The sequence below is a fragment of the Aquarana catesbeiana genome, linkage group LG04, assembly GCF_042186555.1.
Source record: "Aquarana catesbeiana isolate 2022-GZ linkage group LG04, ASM4218655v1, whole genome shotgun sequence".
Lineage (NCBI taxonomy): Eukaryota > Metazoa > Chordata > Amphibia > Anura > Ranidae > Aquarana > Aquarana catesbeiana.
The window spans coordinates 13,282,811-13,307,669 of record NC_133327.1 but is presented as its reverse complement, the minus strand read 5'-3'; the positions used below and the strand labels follow the sequence as shown (position 1 = coordinate 13,307,669).

Sequence of the window (24,859 nt, the reverse complement as noted above, 5' to 3'; positions counted from 1 at the left end):
TGTTACTGTGTCCACCACCCCAACCATCTATAGTAGCTGACTTGATTTGGGGGGGTGTTGCTATGTCCTCCAGCCCCCCACCTAAAGTAGCTAAACTGATGGGGGGGTGTTGCTGTGTCCACTTCTCCCCACCTATAGTAGCTGAACTGATTGGGGGGGGGGGGTGTTGCTGTGTCCACCCCCCCCCCCCCACACCTATACAAGCTGAGCTGATTGGGAGGGTGGTGTTGCTGTGTCCACCACCCCCCCACCTATAGTAGCTGACCTGATTGGGGGGGTTTTGCTGTGTCCACCACTCCCCCACCTATATTAGCTGACCTGTTTGGGGGGGTGGTGTTGCTGTGTCCCCCCCAACCTAGAGTAGCTGAACTGATGGGGGGTGGTGTTGCTGTGTCCACCACATATAGTAGCTGACCTGATTGGGGGGGCGGTGTTGCTGTGTCCACCACCCCCCCACCTATAGTAGCTGAACTGATTGGGGGGGGGGGTTTGCTGTGTCCACCCCCACCTATAGTAGGTGACCTGATTTGGGGGGGGGGTGTTTCTGTGTCCACCACCCCCCCACCTATAGTAGCTGACCTGATGGGGGGGGGGGGGGGGGTTGCTGTGTCCACCACCCCCCCCACCTAAAGTAGCTTAACTGATGGGGGGGTGGTGTTGCTGTGTCCACCCCCCCCACCTATAGTAGCTGAACTCATTGGGGGGGGGGGTGTTGCTGTGTCCACCACCCCCCCCACCTATAGTAGCTGACCTGTTTGGGGGGGGAGGGTGGTGTTGCTGTGTCCACCACCCCCCACCTATACGAGCTGAGCTGATTGGGGGGGGGGGTTTGCTGTGTCCACCCCCACCTATAGTAGGTGACCTGATTTGGGGGGGTGTTGCTGTGTCCACCATCCCCCCAACCTATAGTATCTGACCTGATTGTGTGTGGGGGGGGGGGGTTGCTGTATCCACCACCCCCCCACCTATAGTAGCTGAACTGATTGGGGGGGGTGCTGCTGTGTCCACCCCCCCACCTATAGTAGGTGACCTGATTAGGGGGGTGTTGCTGTGTCCACCACCCCCCCACCTAAAGTAGCTGAACTGATGGGGGTGGTGTTGCTGTGTCCACCACCCCCCACCTATAGTAGCTGACTTGATTGGGGGGGATGTTGCTGTGTCCACCACCCCCCCACACCTATAGTAGCTGACCTGATTCAGTGGGTGTTGCTGTGTCCCCCCCCCCCAACTATAGTAACTGACCTGATTTTGGGGGGGGGGGGGTTGCTGTGTCCACCCCCCCCCACCTATAGTAGCTGATCTGATTGGGGGGGGGGGGGGGTGTTGCTGTGTCCACCACCCCCCCACCTATAGTAGCTAAACTGATTGGGGGGGGGAGTGTTGCTGTGTCCACCCCCCCCCCCCCCCCTATAGTAGCTGAACTGATGGGGGGTGGTGTTGCTGTGTCCACCCCCCCCACCTATAGTAGCTGACCTGATTAGGGGGGGGGGGGTTGCTGTGGCCACCACTCCCCACCTATACGAGCTGAGCTGATTGGGGGGAGGGTGGTGTTGCTTTGTCCACCACCCCCCAACCTATAGTAGGTGACCTGATTGGGGGGGTGTTGCTGTGTCCACCCCCCCCACCTATAGTAGCTGACCTGATTAGGGGGGGGGTGTTGCTGTGTCCACCACCCCCCACCTATAGTAGCTGACCTGATTGGGGGGGTGGGGTGTTGCTGTGTCCACCACCCCCCACCTATACGAGCTGACCTGATTGGGGGGGTGGTGTTGCTGTGTCCACCACCCCAACCAGCTATAGTAGCTGACTTGATTGGGGGGTGGTGTTGCTGTGTTCACCGCCCCCCCACCTATAGTAGGTGACTTGATTGGGGGGGGGGGTGTTGCTGTGTCCACCACCCCCCCACCTATAGTAGCTAAACTGATTGGGGGGGGGGGTGCTGCTGTGTCCACCCCCCACCTATAGTAGGTGACCTGATAAGGGGGGGTGTTGCTGTATCCACCACCCCCCCCACCTATAGTAACTGAACTGATTTGGGGGGGGGTGCTGCTGTGTCCACCCCCCACCTATAGTAGGTGACCTGATTAGGGGGGGTGTTGCTGTGTCCACCACCCCCCCACCTAAAGTAGCTGAACTGATGGGGGTGGTGTTGCTGTGTCCACCACCCCCCCACCTATAGTAGCTGACCTGATTTGGGGGAGGGGTGTTGCTGTGTCCACCACCCCTCACCTATAGTAGCTGACCTGATTGGGGGGGTGGGGTGTTGCTGTGTCCACCCCCCCACCTATAGTAGCTGAACTAATGGGGGGGTGGTGTTGCTGTGTCCACCCCCCCCACCTATAGTAGCTGAACTCATTGGGGGGTGTTTGTGTCCACCCCCCCCACCTATAGTAGCTGAACTGATGGGAGGGTGGTGTTGCTGTGTCCACCCCCCCCCACCTATAGTAGCTGAACTCATTGGGGGGTGTTGCTGTGTCCACCCCCCCCACCTATAGTAGCTGACCTGATTTGGGGGGGGGGTGGTGTTGCTGTGTCCACCACCCCAACCAGCTATAGTAGCTGACTTGATTGGGGGGATGGTGTTGCTGTGTCCACCGCCCCCCCACCTATACGAGCTGAGCTGATTGGGGGGGTGGGGTGTTGCTGTGTCCACCCCCCCACCTAAAGTAGCTGAACTGATGGGGGGGTGGTGTTGCTGTGTCCACCCCCCCACCTATAGTAGCTGACCTTATTGGGGGGGTGTTGCTGTGTCCACCACCTCCCCACCTATACGAGCTAAACTGATTGGGAGGGTGGTGTTGCTGTGTCCACCACCCCAACCACCTTTAGTAGCTGAACTGATTGGGGGGTGGTGTTGCTGTGTCCACCCCCCCCCCCCCCCCCCACCTATAGTAGCTGACCTGATTAGGGGGGTTATTGCTGTGTCCACCACCCCCCCACCTAAAGTAGCTGACCTGACACTTCCCACGGCGTCCCTCTTCCCACGCCGTCCCTCTTCCCACGCCGTCCCTCTTCCCACGCCGTCCCTCATTCCCTTCTCCCACGGCGTCCCCCTGTCCCTCCTCCCACGACGTCCCTCTGTCCCCTTCCCACGACGTCCCTCTGTCCCCTTCCCACGACGTCCCTCTGTCCCCTTCCCACGACGTCCCTCTGTCCCCTTCCCACGACGTCCCTCTGTCCCCTTCCCACGACGTCCCTCTTCCAGTGACTTTCCTCTTCCTATGGCGTCTCTCTTCCCATGTCGTCCCTCCTCCCACGGCGTCCCTCTTCCCACGGCGTCCTTCTTTCCTCTTTCCATGGCGTCCCTCTGTCCCCTTCCAACGTCGTCCCCCTTCCCACGGCGTCCCTCTTCCCACATCGTCCCTTTGTCCCTCTTCCCACGGCGTTCCTCTGTCCCTCTTCCCACGGCGTTCCTCTGTCCCTCTTCCCACGGCGTTCCTCTGTCCCTCTTCCAACGGCGTCCCAATTCCCACGCCATCTCTCTTCCCTCTTCCCACGGCGTCCCTCTGTCCACTTCCCATGGCGTCCACGGCGTCCCTCTTTCCAAGTCTTCCCTCTGTCCTTCCTCCCACGGCGTCCCTCTTCCCAGGTGAGAGCCCCCCTGTGATGTAGGGGAGAGCCCCCCTGTGATGTAGGTGATGCAGGGCCCTCTTATTCCTTCTGTATTGTAATGGTACTGTCCCCCTTTATATTGTAAAGTTCCCACGCCGTCCCTCTTCCCACGCCGTCCCTCTTCCCACGCCGTCCCTCTTCCCACGCCGTCCCTCTTCCCACGCCGTCCCTCTTCCCACGCCGTCCCTCTTCCCACGCCGTCCCTCTTCCCACGCCGTCCCTCCTCCCACGGCGTCCCTCATTCCCTTCTCCCACGGCGTCCCTCTGTCCCCTTCCCACGACGTCCCTCTGTCCCCTTCCCACGACGTCCCTCTGTCCCCTTCCCACGACGTCCCTCTGTCCCCTTCCCACGACGTCCCTCTGTCCCCTTCCCACGACGTCCCTCTGTCCCCTTCCCACGACGTCCCTCTTTCCCCTTCCCACGACGTCCCTCTTCCAGTGACTTTCCTCTTCCTATGGCGTCTCCCTTCCCATGTCGTCCCTCCTCCCACGGCGTCCCTCTTCCCACGGCGTCCTTCTTTCCTCTTTCCATGGCGTCCCTCTGTCCCCTTCCAACGTCGTCCCCCTTCCCACGGCGTCCCTCTTCCCACATCGTCCCTTTGTCCCTCTTCCCACGGCGTTCCTCTGTCCCTCTTCCCACGGCGTTCCTCTGTCCCTCTTCCAACGGCGTCCCAATTCCCACGCCATCTCTCTTCCCTCTTCCCACGGCGTCCCTCTGTCCACTTCCCATGGCGTCCACGGCGTCCCTCTTTCCAAGTCTTCCCTCTGTCCTTCCTCCCACGGCGTCCCTCTTCCCAGGTGAGAGCCCCCCTGTGATGTAGGGGAGAGCCCCCCTGTGATGTAGGTGATGCAGGGCCCTCTTATTCCTTCTGTATTGTAATGGTACTGTCCCCCTTTATATTGTAAAGTGCTGCCTAAACTATTGTCTCTATATAAATACTGTAGAATAAGTATAAGAATAATACGAATAATACGAATAGAAAAAATAACTTAGGCAACCAGCTGTCACACACTGAGATTCTTTCTGTTTGAGGACTCAGTGATGCCGGTGAGATTCCTTCATCCATGGTGCAGCTTTGATCTGGTGATGCCGGTGAGATTCCTTCATCCATGGTGAAGCTTTGATCTGGTGATGCCGGTGAGATTCCTCCATCCATGGTGCAGCTTTGTTCTGGTGGTGCCGGTGAGATTCCTCCATATATGGTGCAACTTTGTTCTGGTGGTGGTGGCTCGGATGGTTCAGGTGATGTTTTCATCTCCAATCTTTCACTGACGAATGTAAAATTTCTGAAGAGCTTTTGATGCTCTGGTGATATGGGAATACTATATAGGTCTTCCTCGGATATAATAGCGGCCATATTGAGTTTCTGATGTAGTGAGGCCTTTGGGTGCTGCAAAGAAAAAAATAGGAAACGTTAATCTCACTAGTTTAGACAGAAATTGATGATAAACGTTAAGCGTACGTCATTTACCCGCTCACATTCTTGTGCGATTTCTGTGCCAGTACGTTTTTAATCCCATTCACTTGAATGGGCTGAAATCACACTGGACTGCAACAAAAGTAGTACATGCTCTATTTTAAAAAAAACGCAATGCAATCGAATCAAAGAGTACCCTCTGTACCATGCAATCCGGTGCAGGCACCCTGTTTGTGACCTACATTTGGGGTGTCATTAGCATTGTATTGACATCTCCGCAGTTCTCAAGTGCAAAGCGTTTTTTTAAAGCGGTGCAGGAAACCTATGTTCTGTTGTGAATGAGCCCTAAATCCTCCACCTCCACCCCCCAAATGTGCCCAAACGCCTTTCTTAATAATATACTTACAGGTAGGGAATGAATTAATCGGGGTGACCGTCCCAACTCCACCTCAGTCCAGTTTATCTCGTTGAAAAATGGATGCTCTTCGATATTTCTCAACTCCATCCGCCTGCGCTCCTGGTTTTTCCGAACAAGCTATAAAGGGAGAAACAGAATGTTAAACATGAACAAGCAATAAGTAGACCATATAATCCCTTTTTAAAATGCCGGCCCTTCTGTGTTCTATATTACCAGTATAAAGATCTGTTTATACTTACCCTTCCAATGAGGTCTCTAAGGTCAAAATCCATCTCTGGGGGATACACGGGATCAATCGCAGTAATCGCAAACTGCAGCATGTTTGCATTCCAAAAATATGTATGGAATGGGTGAACACCAGTCGCCATTTTGTATAGTGTAATCCCCAGTGCGAAATAGTCGACCATGGCATCATACCGTAGACTCTCAAAGACCTGTAGAAAAAAAAGAGAAGAATAATGAGAACATTGTCATGACAGGCATGGGACAGAGATGTTTCTATGTCGGCATAAGTGATGTATTAATCCTCCCAAGTGTCCTAATCGCTGCGGGTTATATTTGGTTTTTCATTATGGTTTTGAAGCCAACTGAGATGTAGCTTTTGAAGATGGATCTTAAAGTTTATGTAGGGTCCTAAACTAGAAAATGGTCTTCAGCTTTTTTTTATCTATCAGGAATAGTTTCCTTTACTTCCTGTCCTACTAACACAACAGGAAGTATAAGAATATCTCTCCGAAGGGCATGCCTATCCCATCTTAGACAACTGTCACCAGAACAGGTTTAGTTATGGGAAGACTTTCCTTCACCTCCTGTGTTAGCAGGACAAATGGAGAGGAGTAATCTCCCCAGTGAGAGCAATAAAAACCTGAAAGGGGTTCTTATCCTTTCCCACTCAATCCACTCCAAACTCAATCAATCCGTTTTGGCTTTACGTATACTTTAATTGCCCTTTTGCAGAGGACGAGGTATATGGCTCAATGGTCCCACCATGTTATAATAAGTAACGACTGCAGTGAGAAGCCTCCACCTTATAACTTGGGTCATTATCTGGCAAATTGGATGATTAAGCTGATGTTGAGTTCCATATAATGGCTGGATGAAGGTCTTCATGTACATGCAGCCTCGGAGGAACTCTGAAAATTTCTTTAAGATTCAACCCTGCCCACTTTTTGTTAGTTATTTAGTCCCAGCCTGGAAACCCAATGACATGGGACACCCAGGACATGAGAGGAGGCATTTTTCACTAAGTGAAAGTGGAATGCCCTTTTTTAACTTTACTATACCTAATAATGAAGTGCTGAGTATCTAGATAAACACTAAAATGAAGTCAGTAGACTGTTTCTTACCTCTGGGGCACGATATAGTCTGGTGCCTGCAGCCGGTTCTGTACACTTCATTGGTTCGAAGATGCCTGTGATTGCCAGTCCAAAATCGCAAATCTTTGCATGGCCTGTGCTGCTCAGCAATATGTTTCCTGGCTTAATGTCCCTGCAAGGAGAAGAAAGAGTTAGTATATATCACACAATAACACAAGTATTAGAAGACTTTGATCCTAGGGCAGGGGTCTACAAACTTTCTAAAGAAAGGGCCAGCTTACTGTCCTTCAGACTTTAGGGGGTCCAGGTGAGAATAGACAATGTCTCAGGCTTGGTGGTCGGTGGGAGTAAAAAGAATTACATAGTTGCCCATGGTTCAGTGAGGAATGGTGCCTCATTGTTGGTGTCATTGGGAAGAATAGTTTATAGATGGTAAAATCTGGCACTGTTATATTTTATATTGCACAAATGTGAATACTTCCCAATATTCCAAAGAAAAATAAAAAAAAAATATTCTACACTTAATCCCACAATTGATTGTGCAAACAAATACCAATGTGAGTTATGTGAATATCAATAGTGCATTCGTACTTTATTTTTAAAGAAAATTTGGCCCAGCGGGCCACAGTTTGAAGACCACTGCCTGAGGGTAAAAGATTAAAGAAAAAAAAAAAGCACATACACAGAATTTTAGTAATGGGTGGATCACAGCTTCTTCTATCCCACAATGGTTATGGGGTAGTCTGACTTGCCCAGTTGGATTCTCGTGCATCTTGCATTAAAAACAGGACAAGAGCACTAAGACTTCTGTAGATTTTATAAGAGACAGGTATAGAAAATGCTGCCATTATGTCATCTATGAATCAGAAGCCAGGGGTTGATTTTACCATTTTACCCATAATTAGAAATAGCAATTTCGGTGATGTCACCCTTCGCTTTACTCCATGGTTATACGTATTATTACAATCTTTACCTGTGTATGATGCCCCTTCTGTGGAGGTATCGCAGTCCACATATGATTTCTGCTGCAAGGATTCGGATGGCATCTATAGAAACTGGGGCTGACTCCTCTATGAAATGGTACAGGTCTCCTCCGCTCAGATACTCCATCACAAAGGCGAGATAGTCCTGTGTGAAAATAAGGGATAAAGATAAGGGTTAAACGATAGACATCCACGGTTTGGTGGGGTAATTTATAGAGGCAGACAGTGCAGTGTGGTCAAGCCCCATATAACATTCTTTGCATTTGGTGAGAATGGGGAAGATTACTTACATTTGTCTGAAAGGCACCAAACAGATGGGTGAAAAAGACATTGTGCCTGGTCTGCTCTAGCACCCTACGCTCTACCAGGACCTCATCTTCTTTGTCTCCAACCAGATGCCTCTTTTTCACCAACTTGACAGCGAGCGGATGGTCATAGGCAGCATGAGACGCTAATAGCACCTGAAGAAAAAGAGAAACAATATTAATATGGTACAATAATAGTGCAGGCTGGGGATTGCTCTTGGTCAAGTAATGGACATAAACTGTACATAACAAGGTACATACAGGAATGGGTACATTTAGTCAGCAAGAAAATCCACATGGGAGACTACTGCATGGCCAAACTATAGGAAAATCAGCCTAATCACTTACCTTTCCGAAACCTCCCTGTCCCAGTGTACAATGGAATGTAAAGCTGGCCAAGGATAAAGGGCCTTCCCCCATGCTGGTGGATGGGGCTGGTAGGGTTAGTTTCTCTTCAGTTTTGTATTCCTGGCTACCATTGGTGGCGAGAGCCAATGGCTTCTTGGTGCTGGTCCATTCGGTCTGCGAAGGTGGCTTCTTGCCACTAATAGCTGGATCCAATGCCTTCTTGACGCTGGTCAATGCGACCTGCGAAGATGGCTTCTTGCCACTGATAGGTGGATCCAATGGCTTCTTGACGCTGGTGAAGCAGTCATAATTTTTTCCTAGGAAGAGACAGAAAATTGACATTTTAAACTTCTGTTAGCAAATTAGATCTGTGTAATATAATTTATCTACCTAATTTGTGTTAATATATAAAACATGTTTCTGGTTAGAAATTCTTCATATACGTGGGTAACATGGTGGCTTTTGAACTTAGGAACCAGTTCTCAGCTTTTGGATTTCAAGCTACGGTTAACCACTTGAGCCCCGGACCATTATGCTGCCTAAGGACCAGAGGTCTTTTTCCAATTTGGCACTGCGTCGCTTTAACTGCTAATTGCGCGGTCATGCAATGCTGTACCCAAACGAAATTTGCGTCCTTTTCTTCCCACAAATAGAGCTTTCTTTTGATGGTATTTGATCACCTCTGCGGTTTTTATTTTTTGCGCTATAAACGGAAAAAGACCGAAAATTTTGAAAAAAAAAATGATATTTTCTACTTTTTGTTATAAAAAAAATCCAATAAACTAAATTTTAGTCATACATTTAGGCCAAAATGTATTCGGCCACGTCTTTGGTAAAAAAAATGTCAATAAGCGTATATTTATTGATTTGCGCAAAAGTTATAGCGTCTACAAACTAGGGTACATTTTCTGGAATTTACACAGCTTTTAGTTTATGACTGCCTATGTCATTTCTTGAGGTGCTAAAATGGCAGGGCAGTACAAAACCCCCCCAAATGACCCCATTTTGGAAAGTAGACACCCCAAGGAAATTGCTGAGAGGCATGTTGAACCCATTGAATATTTATTTTTTTTGTCCCAAGTGATTGAAAAATGACAAAAAAAAAAAATATTTACAAAAAGTTGTCACTAAATTATATATTGCTCACACAGGCCATGGGCCTATGTGGAATTGCACCCCAAAATACATTCAGCTGCTTCTCCTGAGTATGGGGATACCACATGTGTGGGACTTTTTGGGAGCCTAGCCGCGTACGGGGCCCCAAAAACCAATCACCGCCTTCAGGATTTCTAAGGGTGTAAATTTTTGATTTCACTCTTCACTGCCTATCACAGTTTCGGAGGCCATGGAATGCTCAGGTGGCACAAAACCCCCCAAAATGACCCCATTTTGGAAAGTAGACACCCCAAGCTATTTGCTGAGAGGCATGGTGAGTATTTTGCAGCTCTCATTTGTTTTTGAAAATGAAGAAAGACAAGAAAAAACATTTTTTTTTTTTTTCTTTTTTCAATTTTCAAAACTTTGTGACAAAAAGTGAGGTCTGCAAAATACTCACTATACCTCTCAGCAAATAGCTTGGGGTGTCTACTTTCCAAAATGGGGTCATTTGGGGGGGTTGTGCCACCTGGGCATTCCATGGCCTCCAAAACTGTGATAGGCAGTGAAGAGTGAAATCAAAAATTCACGCCCTTAGAAAGCCTGAAGGCGGTGCTTGGTTTTCGGGGTCCCGTACGCGGCTAGGCTCCCAAAAAGTCCCACACATGTGGTATCCCCGTACTCAGGAGAAGCAGCTGAATGTATTTTGGGGTGTAATTTCACAAATCCCCATGGCATGTTTGAGCAATATATCATTTAGTGACAACTTTGTGCAAAAAAAAAAAAAATTTGTCTCTTTCCCGCAACTTGTGTCGCAATATAAAATATTCCATGGACTCGACATGCCTCTCAGCAAATAGCTTGGGGTGTCTACTTTCCAAAATGGGGTCATTTGGGGGGGTTTTGAACTGTCCTGGCATTTTATGCACAACATTTAGAAGCTTATGTCACACATCAACCACTCTTCTAACCACTTGAAGACAAAGCCCTTTCTGACACTTATTGTTTACATGAAAAAGTTATTTTTTTTTTGCAAAAAAATTACTTTGAACCCCCAAACATTATATATTTTTTTAAAGCAAATGCCCTACAGATTAAAATGGTGGGTGTTTCATTTTTTTTTTTCACACAGTATTTGCGCAGCGATTTTTCAAACGCATTTTTTGGGGAAAAAACACACTTTTTTAAATTTTAATGCACTAAAACACACTATATTGCCCAAATGTTTGATGAAATAAAAAAGATGATCTTAGGCCGAGTACATGGATACCAAACATGACATGCTTTAAAATTGCGCACAAACGTGCAGTGGCAACAAAATAAATACATGTTTAAAAGCCTTTACAGGTTACCACTTTAGATTTACAGAGGAGGTCTACTGGAAAAATTACTGCCCTCGATCTGACCTTCGCGGTGATACCTCACATGCATGGTGCAATTGCTGTTTACGTTTGACGACAGACCGCCACTTGCGTTCGCCTTAGCGCGAGAGCAGGGGGCGACAGGGGTGCTTTTTTTTTTTTTTTTTTTTTTTTTTTTTTTTTTTTCTTTATTATTTTTTTTGCTTTTTTAATCTTACTTTTAAACTGTTCCTTTCATATTTTTTTTTTTTTTTAATCATTTTTATTATTATCTCGGGGAATGTAAATATCCCCTATGATAGCAATAGGTAGTGACAGGTACTCTTTTTTTGAAAAAATTGGGGTCTATTAGACCCTAGATCTCTCCTCTGCCCTCAAAGCATCTGACGACACCAAGATCGGTGTGATAAAATGCTTCCCCAATTTCCCAATGGCGCTATTTACATCCGGCGAAATCTAAGTCATGAAATGCTCATAGCTTCCGGTTTCTTAGGCCATAGAGATGATTGGAGCCACTCTGGTCTCTGATCAGCTCTATGGTCAGCTGGCTGAATCACCGGCTGCATTCTCAGGTTCCCTGTTGAGACAGGAGAGCCAGAGAAAAACACGGAAGACGGTGGGGGGGGGCATTCCCTCCCACGGCTTGTAAAAGCAGTCTAGAGGCTAATTAGCCGCTAGGATTGCTTTTACATGAAAGCCGACCGCTGGCTGAAAAGAATGATACCAAGATGATACCTAAACCTGCAGGCATCATTCTGGTATAACCACTCAAAGTCGTGAATGGCGTACCTGAAGACAAAAAAATGGTTAACAATGGTTAACAATAAAGCACAGTAAACAGTAAAGTATAAATAATTACATACCTGAAAAACAAACATGATAAAACATAACAATAAAACATTGCAGAATAGAATACAGTAAAAAAGAGCAGAACAATAGAGAGAGAGAGAGAACAATAAAACGACAACTATTTTTTTTTATTTTATATATATATTTTTTTTTTTTTACACTTTTTTTGTAACTAACTTTTATAACTGTAACCGGTTCCAGGTTCGGGTCTCTCAAAATGCGATGGCATCTTGGGAGACCCTGTGAAAGTGTGTCTAGTCTGTGCAATGCTGTACCCTACGCTAATACTCAACTAATGAATGGTAGCGTTCAAAACATTCACCAATGCAAAGACCAGGATTGTCAGGACAGTTGGGACAATAATAGCGGGTGTCACGCCTATATCCGCGCTTGCTGCAGACACAACATCTTTTTTGGGGGGGTTCGTTGGGTAGGGGTACTCGGGAGGACATAAAAATACCTCTCATGCAGCCGACTGCATTTGGTTGGGGATGTGAATGGGGGAAGTACGGGCGCTGCAGAAGCGGTGGGTTCCCAATTAGGATTGGCGAATGCAGCAGGAAGGGCATTATGGGCACGACGGGCCTGTTTGTCTTCTTCTTGGTGGCAGTGGGACACTACTTGTGCTTGCCACCTCACCAGCTTGAACTGCACTTATGGGACTCGCCACGTCACCAAGTGTTACTGCAGTGCTGGTTTGACTATGACCGGGGTGTACTAGGGCGCTGGTGCTTGCCAGTTCACCAAAACGCTACCAAAAAAACTGTTAGCGATCGCAGGGATCAGGCCTGACTCTGCGAACGCTGCAGTTATGCGTTTAGAGTTTTGTAAGTGACAGTGATCGATCGATACTGCACTTGGGTGGGCCGAGCCGGGCGGAGGGGCAAAACGCAGGTGCTAGCAGGTATCTGGGCTGATCCCGCTAACACTGTGTTTTTGGGAACCCTAAACTGCTGGTGACGCTAGTATAGATCTGATCAGATCAGATATTGATCCGTTCAGATACTATACCACTAAGGGAGGTGTACGGTGCGTGCGTGGGTGTTAGCGGTACTGGCGCTAATCTGACGCTGCCTGGGGCGACGCATATCACCGCCGGGCGATTAGGGGGCTAAACCTTTATTCGGTAATAAACGGCGGGTGCCCTGACACTATAAAAAATAAACAAACTAACCAGCGTCAACCGTAACGGTTATACGGTGATCAGTGGTGAAAGGGTTAACTAGGGGGCAATCAAGGGGTTAAAACATTTATTAGATAGTATATGGGGGTCCCTGACGCTATAAAACGCTGACGGCGAACCTAAATATTTACCTCACTAACTAGCGTCACCAGCGACACTAATACAGCGATCAGAAAAATTATCTCTTAGCGACATTGGTGACGGGGGGTGATCAAGGGGTTAAAACTTTATTAGGGGGGGTTAAGCCAATCGAATACGGGACCCAAATGCTGAACCCTCACACTAGTCCTAACAGTGAACCTGACCTTTAGGCTTAACCCCAAGCTAATTCCTCCCTCAGCTGAAACTACAATGCTCTTCTCCCATCTTGGTATGTGTATATAGCAGGGATGCCAGTATGTGTATATAGCAGTGATCCCGGTATGTGTATAGAGCAGGGATCCCGGTATGTGTATATATCAGTGATTCCAATATGTGTATATAGCAGGGATCCCGGTATGTGTATATATCAGTGATTCCAATATGTGTATATATCAGTGATTCCAATATGTGTATATAGCAGGGATCCCGGTATGTATATATAGCAGTGATTCCAATATGTGTATATAGCAGGGATGCCAGTATGTGTATATAGCAGTGATTCCAATATGTGTATATATCAGTGATTCCAATATGTGTATATATCAGTGATTCCAATATGTGTATATAGCAGGGATCCCGGTATGTATATATAGCAGTGATTCCAATATGTGTATATAGCAGGGATGCCAGTATGTGTATATAGCAGTGATTCCAATATGTGTATATATCAGTGATTCCAATATGTGTATATATCAGTGATTCCAATATGTGTATATAGCAGGGATCCCGGTATGTATATATAGCAGTGATTCCAATATGTGTATATAGCAGGGATGCCAGTATGTGTATATAGCAGTGATTCCAATATGTGTATATAGCAGTGATTCCAATATGTGTATATAGCAGGGATTCCAATATGTGTATATAGCAGGGATGCCAGTATGTGTATATAGCAGGGTTCCCGGTATGTGTATAGAGCAGTGATTCCAATATGTGTATATAGCAGTGATCCGGTATGTCTTATATAGCAGGATTCCTGGTATGAGTATATAGCAGCAATTCCAGTATGTGTATATAGCAGGGATCCTGGTTTATACTAATGATCCTAGTATATGTATATACGGTATATAGCAATGTCAGTAGTATGTATACAGGAGTGATCCCAGTATATGTATATAGCAATGTCAGGGATATGTATACAAGAGTGATCCCAGTATGTGTATATAGCAGTGACCCCAGTATGTGTATATAGCAATGTCAGGGATATATATAGCAGTGACCCCAGTATGTGTATATAGCAGTGATCCCGGTATGTGTATATACAGTATATAGCAATGTCAGGGATATGTATACAGGAGTGACCCCAGTATATTGCAGAGACTCAGATTATAAAGGTAGCACAGCAGGATGGAAATGCTATTTTTAGAAAAATGTCAGTTATTTTCAGTTGAGTCCAGAGAGATTTGAAAATGAGGCTCCCATAGCTTTGTGACTGTTGTCTGAAATATGAATGTTTCTATAATTTGTGTGTTTTCTGTTGGGACACATAAATGACATGTTTGGTGACATTATGTATAAATGATGTAATATTAATGTTGTGTACAGATAATGTAATGGGAATGGTGGGGCTCAGTCAGTGAATGTCGGAGTGATTTATATCAGATTCCATTATTAGATTTCACTCTCACCTTTTGCAATTTCCTCCTCCTTCTCTTTTTTCCCAAAACACGGGAAAAAGCATTTAAAAATGCTCCTTGCTCCGCGTTTAAACGCCCGCCACTTCCCCTTTTTTGGAGGGGTTGTAGTGTTAGGCATTTCAGTGGGCTGGTGATTCTCTAACAAAGAATCCAATTTATCTGCAGGTTTCTCTTTGGTGGTGGTCAGAGAAACGTTTGCTTCCTTCCTCATTTCGCGAAAAATGCTCATTTTCCAATTCTAAACAATATCAGATGATAGAAAACACGACACACAATGATCGCTTCCTCTCTGATCAAAAGACACTGAGTGACTGGCCACCAACTGCCACACACATCCTTTGATGGACTGTTGATGACATCACAGTGCAACAGTGCAGTCTTCTTTTTTTTTTTTTTTTTTTTTTTTTTTTTCAAACAATGTCAACTTTATTGAGCTGAGGATTACATTTAAAAATAACAAACGGCTGAAAATTGAAATCTCTATATTTCTATAACAGCTCTGTGAGTGTCTGCACATTGGATCTAATTTTTTTTTTTAAGTAATTTTTAATTACTTTCATTTTAAAGATTTTTTTTTTTTGTTTTTTTAATAAGGACACCTCAATTAAATTTTTGGTACAATACATAGATTGGTGAAATGATGTATAATTGATATAAAGAGATTTTTTTTTTTTTGCCCTCGTGATATTTTTTAATTAGTAATTATAATGGTGATTGGATGAAGATGACTAGACCAATACTCATACAGGGATCACTGCCAGGTCACTCATTAACCACTTGCTGACCAGGCTTTTTCTGGCACTTTTTGTTTACAGGTTTAAAGCGGTATTTTTGTTAGAAAATCACTTAAAACTCCAAAGTGTGTGTGTGTGTGTGTGTGTGTGTGTGTGTGTGTGTGTGTGTCAGCCCCCCCATGACCGAGCAGGAGTTTCGACGGGGCAGGCGTGGCTATGGAGATCACGTTTCTCTAGCAGGGCGGGGAGATGAAGGGGTTCCTCCCACCGGCTCGTTTGCCGCTAGTTATGACGTCATGTCTCCACGCCCCCCCTTGTACGGGAAGCTCCGGCTGGGGTGACATGGAGGAGAGCGGACCGGCCGAGGGGAACCGTGAGAGCGGTGAGAACCCCACCGATACCGAGCGGAGTGCTAGAATACCGACCGCTATATCCCCGCACTGTACACCCAGTGATCACCCCCCATCTACTCATATCTAATACACCTACCTACCCCCCTGTACACCTATCTACCCCCCTGTACACCTATCTACCCCCCTGTACACCTATCTACCCCCCTGTACACCTATCTACCCCCCTGTACACCTATCTACCCCCCTGTACACCTATCTACCCCCCTGTACACCTATCTACCCCCCTGTACACCTATCTACCCCCCTGTACACCTACCTACCCCCCTGTACACCTACCTACCCCCCTGTACACCTATCTACCCCCCTATACACCTACCTACCCCCCTATACTCCTACCTACCCCCTTGTACACATACCATCCCCCCTATACTCCCCCCCCCCCCCCCCCATACACCTACCTACTAGGGCTGGGAGATTTTCTAAAAAAAATAAAAATATTCGATTCTCTTAAAAAAACTCGATTCACGATTCGAATCGAGTTTTTTTTTTTTTTTACTTTGGTAACCGCGCCGGTCCGTAGGCGCTGCGGGCATGAGCTTTTAGGCGAGGCCGCGGCTTCGGCCTAGTCCGCGGCGTCCGGCTGTAGCCGCGGACTAGGCCGAGGCCGCGGCCTCGCCTAAAAACTCATGCCCGCAGCGCCTCGGGACCGGCGCTGTAAAAAAAACCAAAACGATTTGCTTAAATTGTGAACCCCCTAGACTCCTACTTACCCCCTATACTCCTACCTACCCCCCTATACACCTACCTACCCCCCCTATACACTTACCTACCCTCCCTATACTCCTACCTACCCCCCCTATACACCTACCTACCCCCCTATACTCCTACCTCCCCCCTATACACCTACCCCCCTATACTCCTACCTACCCTCCCTATACACCTAGCTACCCCCCCTATACACCTACCTACCCCCCCTATACTCCTACCTACCCCCCCTATACTCCTACCCCCCCTATACTCCTACCTCCCCCCTTATACTCCTACCTCCCCCCTATACACCTACCTACCCCCCCTATACTCCTACCTACCCCCCCTATACTCCTACCTACCCCCCCTATACTCCTACCTACCCCCCCTATACTCCTACCTACCCCCCCTATACTCCTACCTACCCCCCCTATACACCTACCTACCCCCCTATACTCCTACCTCCCCCCTATACACCTACCCCCCCTATACTCCTACCTACCCCCCCTATACTCCTACCTACCCTCCCTATACACCTAGCTACCCCCCCTATACACCTACCCCCCCTATACACCTACCTACCCCCCCTATACTCCTACCTACCCCCCCTATACACCTAGCTACCCCCCTATACTCCTAGCTACCCCCTATACTCCTACCTACCCCCCCTATACTCCTACCTACCCCCCCTATACTCCTACCTACCCCCCCTATACTCCTACCTACCCCCCCTATATTCCTACCTACCCCCCCTATACTCCTACCTCCCCCCTATACTCCTACCTCCCCCCTATACACCTACCCCCCTATACTCCTACCTACCCTCCCTATACTCCTACCTACCCCCCCTATACTCCTACCTACCCCCCCTATACTTCTACCTACCCCCTATACACCTCCCTACCCCCCCTATACTTGTACCTACCCCCTATATTCCTAGCTACCCCCCTATACACCTACCTAACCCCCCTATACTCCTACCTACCCCCTATACTCCTAGCTACCCCCCTATACTCCTAGCTACCCCCCTATACTCCTAGCTACCCCCCTATACTCCTAGCTACCCCCCTATACTCCTAGCTACCCCCCTATACTCCTAGCTACCCCCCTATACTCCTAGCTACCCCCCTATACTCCTAGCTACCCCCCTATACTCCTAGCTACCCCCCTATACTCCTAGCTACCCCCCTATACTCCTACCTACCCCCCCTATACTCCTACCTACCCCCTCTATACACCTAGCTACCCCCCCTATACTCCTAGCTACCCCCTATACACCTCCCTACCCCCCTATACTCCTACCTACCCCCCCCCTATACACCTACCTAACCTCCCTATACTCCTACCTACCCCATATACACCTACCTAACCCCCCTATACTCCTACCTACCCCCCTTTACTCCTACCTACCCCCCTATACACCCACCTACCCCCTATATTCCTACCTACCTCCCCTATACTCCTACATGCCTACTGACCTTCAAATACTCCTACCTACCCCCCTATACTTCTACCTTCCCTCCTATACTCCTACTCACCCCCTATACACCTAGCTACCCCCCTATACACCTCCCTACCCCCCCTATACACCTCCCTACCCCCCTATACTCCTACCTACCCCCCTATACTCCTACCTACCTACCCCCTACCTGTACACCTACCTACCCCCCTATACACATACCATCCCCCCTATACTCCCCCCCCCCCCCCCTATACACCTACCTACTAGGGCTGGGAGATTTTCTAAAAAAAATAAAAATATTCGATTCTCTTAAAAAAAACTCGATTCACGATTCGAATCTAGTTTTTTTTTTTTTTTTACTTTGGTAACCGCGCCGGTCCGTAGGCGCTGCGGGCATGAGCTTTTAGGCGAGGCCGCGGCTTCGGCCTAGTCCGCGGCGTCCGGCTGTAGCCGCGGACTAGGCCGCGGCCTCGCCTAAAAACTCATGCCCGCAGCGCCTCGGGACCGGCGCTGTAAAAAAAACCAAAACGATTTGCTTAAATTGTGAACCCCCTATACTCCTACCTACCCCCCCTATACTCCTACCTACCCCCCCTATACTCCTACCTACCCCCCCTATACTCCTACCTACCCCCCCCTATACTCCTACCTACCCCCCCCTATACTCCTACCTACCCCCCCTATACACCTACCTACCCCTCTATACTCCTACCTACCCCCCCTATACTCCTAGCTACCCCCCTATACTCCTAGCTACCCCCCTATACTCCTAGCTACCCCCCTATACTTCTACCTACCCCCCTATACTCCTACCTACCCCCCCAATACACCTACCCCCCTATATTCCTACCTACCCCCCCTATATTCCTACCTACCCCCCCTATATTCCTACCTACCCCCCCTATATTCCTACCTACCCCCCCTATACTCCTACCTACCCCCCCTATACTCCTACCTACCCCCCTATACTCCTACCCCCCTATACTCCTACCTACCCCCCTATACTCCTAGCTACCCCCCTATACTCCTAGCTACCCCCCTATACTCCTAGCTACCCCCCTATACTCCTACCTACCCCCCCTATACACCTACCTACCCCCCCTATACACCTACCTACCCCCCCTATACACCTACCTACCCCCCCTATACACCTACCTACCCCCCTATACTCCTACCTACCCCCCCTATACTCCTACCTACCCCCCCTATACTCCTACCTACCCCCCCTATACTCCTACCTACCCCCCCTATACACCTACCTACCCCCCCTATACACCTACCTACCCCCCCTATACACCTACCTACCCCCCCTATACACCTACCTACCCCCCTATACTCCTACCTACCCCCCTATACTTCTACCTACCCCCCCCTATACACCTAGCTACCCCCCTATACTCCTAGCTACCCCCTATACACCTCCCTACCCCCCTATACTTCTACCTACCCCCCTATACTCCTACCTACCCCCCCAATACACCTACCCCCCTATACTCCTACCTACCCCCTATACACCTACCTACCCCCATATACTCCTAGCTACCCCCCTATACTCCTAGCTACCCCCCTATACTCCTAGCTACCCCCCTATACACCTACCTAACCCCCCTATACACCTACCTACCCCCTATACACCTACCTACCCCCTATACACCTACCTAACCCCCCCTATACACCTACCTAACCCCCCCTATACACCTACCTAACCCCCCTATACTCCTACCTACCCCCCTATACTCCTACCTCCCCCCTATACACCTACCCCCCTATACTCCTACCTACCCTCCCTATACACCTAGCTACCCCCCCCTATACACCTAGCTACCCCCCCCTATACACCTAGCTACCCCCCTATACACCTAGCTACCCCCCCTATACACCTAGCTACCCCCCCTATACACCTAGCTACCCCCCCTATACACCTAGCTACCCCCCCTATACTCCTACCTACCCCCCTATACTCCTACCTACCCCCCCTATACTTCTACCTACCCCCCTATACTTCTACCCCCCCTATACACTTACCCCCCCTATACTCCTACCTACCCCCCTATACTCCTACCTACCCCCCCAATACACCTACCCCCCTATATTCCTACCTACCCCCCCTATACTCCTACCTACCCCCCCTATACTCCTACCTACCCCCCCTATACACCTACCTACCCCCCCTATACACCTACCTACCCCCCCTATACACCTACCTACCCCCCCTATACACCTACCCCCCTATACTCCTACCTCCCCCCCTATACACCTACCCCCCCTATACTCCTAGCTACCCCCCTATACTCCTAGCTACCCCCTATACACCTCCCTACCCCCCTATATTCCTACCTACCCCCCTATATTCCTAGCTACCCCCCTATATTCCTAGCTACCCCCCTATACTCCTAGCTACCCCCCTATACTCCTAGCTACCCCCCTATACTCCTAGCTACCCCCCTATACTCCTAGCTACCCCCTATACACCTCCCTACCCCCCTATACTCCTACCTACCCCCCCCTATACACCTACCTAACCTCCCTATACTCCTACCTACCCCATATACACCTACCTAACCCCCCTATACTCCTACCTACCCCCCTATACACCCACCTACCCCCTATATTCCTACCTACCTCCCCTATACTCCTACCTACCCCCCTATACTCCTACCTACCCTCCCTATACTCCTACCTACCCCCCCTATACACCTACCTACCCCCCCTATACACCTACCTACCCCCCTATACTCCTACCTACCCCCCCTATACACCTACCTACCCCCCTATACTCCTAGCTACCCCCCTATACTCCTAGCTACCCCCCTATACTCCTAGCTACCCCCCCTATACTCCTACCTACCCCCCTATACTCCTACCTACCCCCTATACACCTACCTACCCCCCTATACACCTACCTACCCCCCTATACTCCTACCTACCCCCCTATACTCCTACCTACCCCCCCCTATACTCCTACCTACCCCCCCCTATACTCCTACCTACCCCCCTATACTCCTACCTACCCCCCTATACTCCTACCTACCCCCCTATACTCCTACCTACCCCCCTATACTCCTAGCTACCCCCTATACACCTCCCTACCCCCCTATACTCCTACCTACCCCCCTATACTCCTACCTACCCCCCTATATTCCTACCTACCCCCCTATACTCCTAGCTACCCCCCTATACTCCTAGCTACCCCCCTATACTCCTAGCTACCCCCCTATACTCCTAGCTACCCCCCTATACTCCTAGCTACCCCCTATACACCTCCCTACCCCCCTATACTCCTACCTACCCCCCCTATACACCTACCTAACCTCCCTATACTCCTACCTACCCCATATACACCTACCTAACCCCCCTATACTCCTACCTACCCCCCTTTACTCCTACCTACCCCCCTTTACTCCTACCTACCCCCCTTTACTCCTACCTACCCCCCTATATTCCTACCTACCTCCCCTATACTCCTACCTACCCTCCCTATACTCCTACCTACCCCCCTATACACCTACCTACCCCCCCTATACACCTACCTACCCCCCTATACACCTCCCCCCCTATACTCCTACCTCCCCCCCCTATACACCTAGCTACCCCCCTATACTCCTAGCTACCCCCTATACACCTCCCTACCCCCCTATACTTCTACCTACCCCCCTATACTCCTAGCTACCCCCCTATACTCCTAGCTACCCCCTATACACCTCCCTACCCCCCTATACTCCTACCTACCCCCCCCCTATACACCTACCTAACCTCCCTATACTCCTACCTACCCCCTATATTCCTACCTACCTCCCCTATACTCCTACATGCCTACTGACCTTCAAATACTCCTACCTACCCCCCTATACTTCTACCTTCCCTCCTATACTTCTACCTTCCCTCCTATACTCCTACTCACCCCCTATACACCTAGCTACCCCCCTATACACCTTCCTACCCCCCTATACACCTCCCAACCCCCCCCCCCCCTATACACCTCCCTACCCCCCCTCCCCTATACACCTCCCTACCCCCCTATACAACTCCCTACCCCCCTATACTCCTACCTACTCCCCTATACTCCTACCTACCTACCCCCTACCTGTACACCTACCTACCCCCCTATACACATACCATCCCCCCTATACTCCCCCCCCCCCCCTATACACCTACCTACTAGGGCTGGGAGATTTTCTAAAAAAAATAAAAATATTCGATTCTCTTAAAAAAAACTCGATTCACGATTCGAATCTAGTTTTTTTTTTTTTTACTTTGGTAACCGCGCCGGTCCGTAGGCGCTGCGGGCATGAGCTTTTAGGCGAGGCCGCGGCTTCGGCCTAGTCCGCGGCGTCCGGCTGTAGCCGCGGACTAGGCCGAAGCCGCGGCCTCGCCTAAAAACTCATGCCCGCAGCGCCTCGGGACCGGCGCTGTAAAAAAAACCAAAACGATTTGCTTAAATTGTGAACCCCCTATACTCCTACCTACCCCCTATACTCCTACCTACCCCCCCCTATACACCTACCTACCCCCCTATACTCCTACCTCCCCCCTATACACCTACCCCCCTATACTCCTACCTACCCTCCCTATACACCTAGCTACCCCCCCTATACACCTACCTACCCCCCCTATACTCCTACCTACCCCCCCTATACTCCTACCTACCCCCCTATACACCTAGCTACCCCCCCTATACACCTACCCCCCCTATACTCCTACCTACCCTCCCTATACACCTAGCTACCCCCCCTATACACCTACCCCCCCTATACTCCTACCTACCCCCCCTATACACCTACCTACCCCCCTATACTTCTACCTACCCCCCTATACTCCTACCTACCCCCCAATACACCTACCCCCCTATATTCCTACCTACCCCCCCTATATTCCTACCTACCCCCCCTATATTCCTACCTCCCCCCCCATACTCCTACCTCCCCCCTATACTCCTACCTCCCCCCCTATACTCCTACCTACCCCCCCTATACTCCTACCTACCCCCCCTATACTCCTACCTACCCCCCCTATACTCCTACCTACCCCCCCTATACACCTAGCTACCCCCTATACTTCTACCTACCCCCCTATATTCCTACCTACCCCCCCTATACTCCTACCTACCCCCCTATACTCCTACCTACCCCCCTATACTCCTACCCCCCTATTCTCCTACCTACCCCCCTATACTCCTACCTACCCCCTATACACCTACCTACCCCCTATACACCTACCTACCCCCCTATACTCCTACCTCCCCCCTATACACCTACCCCCCTATACTCCTACCTACCCTCCCTATACTCCTACCTACCCTCCCTATACTCCTACCTACCCCCCTATACTCCTACCTACCCCCCCTATACTCCTACCTACCCCCCCTATACTCCTACCTACCCCCCCTATACTCCTACCTACCCCCCCCCTATACACCTACCTACCCCTCTATACTCCTACCTACCCTCCCTATACTCCTACCTACCCCCCCTATACTCCTACCTACCCCCCCTATACTCCTACCTACCCCCCCCTATACACCTACCTACCCCCCTATACTCCTACCTACCCCCCTATACTTCTACCTACCCCCCTATACTCCTACCTCCCCCCTATACACCTACCTACCCCCCTATACTCCTACCTACCCCCCTATACTCCTACCTACCCCCCTATACTCCTACCTACCCCCCTATACTCCTACCTACCCCCTATACACCTACCTACCCCCCTATACTCCTACCTACCCTCCCCATACTCCTACCTACCCCCCCTATACTCCTACCTACCCCCCCTATACTCCTACCTACCCCCCCTATACACCTACCTACCCCTCTATACTCCTACCTACCCCCCTATACTTCTACCTCCCCCCTATACTCCTACCTACCCCCCTATACTCCTACCTACCCCCCTATACACCTAGCTACCCCCCTATACTCCTAGCTACCCCCTATACTTCTACCTACCCCCCTATATTCCTACCTACCCCCCCTATACTCCTACCTCCCCCCCTATACTCCTACCTCCCCCCCTATACTCCTACCTCCCCCCTATACTCCTACCTCCCCCCTATACTCCTACCTCCCCCCTATACTCCTACCTCCCCCCTATACTCCTACCTACCCCCCTATACTCCTACCTCCCCCCTATACACCTACCCCCCTATACTCCTACCTACCCTCCCTATACACCTAGCTACCCCCCTATACACCTACCTACCCCCCCTATACACCTACCTACCCCCCCTATACTCCTACCTACCCCCCCCTATACTCCTACCTACCCCCCCCTATACTCCTACCTCCCCCCCCATACTCCTACCTCCCCCCCTATACACCTACCTACCCCCTATACACCTACCCCCCCTATACACCTACCTACCCCCCCTATACTCCTACCTACCCCCCTATACTCCTACCTACCCCCCCTATACTCCTACCTACCCCCCCTATACACCTACCCCCCTATACTCCTACCTACCCCCCTATACTCCTACCTACCCCCCCTATACTCCTACCTACCCCCCCTATACTCCTACCTACCCCCCCTATACACCTAGCTACCCCCCCTATACACCTACCTACCCCCCCTATACACCTACCTACCCCCACTATACTCCTACCTACCCCCCCTATACACCTAGCTACCCCCCTATACTCCTAGCTACCCCCTATACTCCTACCTACCCCCCCTATACTCCTACCTACCCCCCCTATACTCCTACCTACCCCCCCTATACTCCTACCTACCCCCCCTATATTCCTACCTACCCCCCCTATACTCCTACCTCCCCCCTATACTCCTACCTCCCCCCTATACTCCTACCTCCCCCCTATACACCTACCCTCCCTATACTCCTACCTACCCTCCCTATACTCCTACCTACCCCCCCTATACTCCTACCTACCCCCCCTA

At 49.7% G+C, this 24,859-nt stretch overlaps 1 long non-coding RNA gene across 1 annotated transcript in view; it reads left to right on the top strand.

Annotated features, from left to right (window-relative positions):
• The first annotated feature begins 15,607 nt into the window (after positions 1–15,607).
• LOC141139061 (uncharacterized) overlaps positions 15,608–24,859 on the top strand; it is a 78,181-nt gene continuing 68,929 nt past the window's right edge. Inside the window, exon 1 of the long non-coding RNA XR_012243710.1 lies at positions 15,608–15,782. This is a non-coding gene — a long non-coding RNA (uncharacterized lncRNA). The remainder of the gene's footprint in view (positions 15,783–24,859) is intronic.